The 1,861-nt window shown below is 27.8% G+C and overlaps 1 long non-coding RNA gene across 1 annotated transcript; it reads right to left on the reverse strand.

Annotated features, from left to right (window-relative positions):
• Nucleotides 1-1,003: 1,003 nt before the first annotated feature.
• On the reverse strand, nucleotides 1,004-1,570 carry LOC129915266 (uncharacterized). Its single transcript, XR_008772264.1, has 2 exons — nucleotides 1,461-1,570; nucleotides 1,004-1,212 (listed from the first exon to the last, which is right to left on the reverse strand). It is a non-coding gene; the product is annotated as an uncharacterized LOC129915266 (long non-coding RNA).
• Nucleotides 1,571-1,861: the final 291 nt, after the last annotated feature.

Below are 1,861 nucleotides of genomic sequence, written 5' to 3' on the forward strand. Positions count from 1 at the left end.
ATTCCACTTTTTCGAAAAAAATTGGACATAAATAATCGAATGTTCGACTAATTTGAATTAAGCGCTCCATTTTCAGATAAGTTTTCCGAGATTTTCATGTACTGCTGGCTTGATTTCATTTTTCTCAAAAAATTCAATTTTTTTCGACAAAATTCGAATGGAGTTATTAAGTGCATGACTAATTTGAGTTAAGTACCCTATTTTCCAAAAATTCTTTCTTCGTTATTAAACATAAAACCATCGACACACAATTTATCCTTTCCTTTATTAGGTTTTAATAATTTAATATTTTCCATTTTTCTGAATTCATTTTATATCACGATTAACTCATAACACTTAACTTAAGCTGGCGAACGCAAACTGCTTCAAGGTTCTGCATAGAAAATATCAAAATTCTGTACTCCAAAATTCTGTAAATGATAAAAGAAAAATTGTTTTGATAATGAAAAAAGTGCGCACTTTTTTCATTATCAAAACAATTTTTCTTTTATCATTTACAGAATTTTGGAGTTCAGAATTTTGGAATACAGAATTTTGAAATTCAGAATTTTGTGTTTACAGAATTTTAGAATACAGAATTTTGAATTTACAGAATTTTAAAATACAGAATTTTGAATTTACAGAATTTTAAAATACAGAATTTTGGAATACAGAATTTTGGAATCCGAATTTTGGCCCATACAGAATTTCGACCCCAACCCCAAAAAATATATTGCTGCGATTTTTTTTAAATTATTTTTCTGATAACTGTCACCATTTTCGTTTCGACGTTAACTTTTGGGACACCCTGTATAGATATTATTTCATACCTTTTACAGATCTCTTACTCAAACTTAACTGACCTCCGATCTTATGTGTTCAAATTGTATATGATTATTTTTTAATTCAAACACACTATTAAATTTAACCATAAAGTTTTATTAATTCTTATATATCTAAAGAAAACAAATTCCAAAAATTCTTAAATTTAATGAAAAAAAAAAAAAAAACAAAGAAACAAACATCTTCTATAACTCATTTATTTTCATTTTATTTGTCAACATTTAATGTCAATGTGTTTACACAAGCACAGTCCATCTTCAGTTCCTTAATCAGCTCTATACGAGTACAGTGGGGGCATTTAACACAAAAGTTGACAAAAGAAAAACCGATTTATTTGATGTTGAAATAAGGGCGACTTCTTTGCTTTGTAGGCTATCAGTTCAGGAGCAACTGAAAATAGATAAAGAAAAAATAATGTTTTTTGAATTTTTTTTTTTTTGGCGTTAACACACATAATAAATGTTATCTAGATTTCTAGATCATAGAATCAAAAAGAAATAAAATACAGGACTAGATAGTTTCTACAATTGTTTTTGTTTTCAAGCCTTAACGCGGTTCAAAATGTTTTATAGAATAAAATGAGGTTAAAACATTTAGATCATAATTTTTGGTTTCTGAAACTATTTTTGGCACTTTACATTTTAATTTAAAATACAGATTCAGAAGGTTCATGGAGAGAACTTCCTTTGAAAATTCGAATACCCGTTGATTTTAAAAAATGCCATTATTTTCCTTGAAAACGAAGAGATTCTTAATATATTTTGAAACACACTTCCTCAGAATTATTTTTAACTTTTTGACAAAATAGAATATCTTGAACGACTTTACCAGTTAATTTTCGGCAAAACAATCTACTGTCACTCACCAGGTGCAAAGTAAGGTATAAGTATCACCAGAAACAAAACCACCTTTGCATATATGACATCATTACAGACAATAAACGCCACTATTGTCATTATGATAATTGATGGTTCAACGTCAATGGATATCAACTTTTGAACAGGAATCCATTAAGCATAACACTTATATTCGAAGATAT

The sequence above is a fragment of the Episyrphus balteatus genome, chromosome 3, assembly GCF_945859705.1.
Source record: "Episyrphus balteatus chromosome 3, idEpiBalt1.1, whole genome shotgun sequence".
In the NCBI taxonomy this organism is placed as follows: domain Eukaryota; kingdom Metazoa; phylum Arthropoda; class Insecta; order Diptera; family Syrphidae; genus Episyrphus; species Episyrphus balteatus.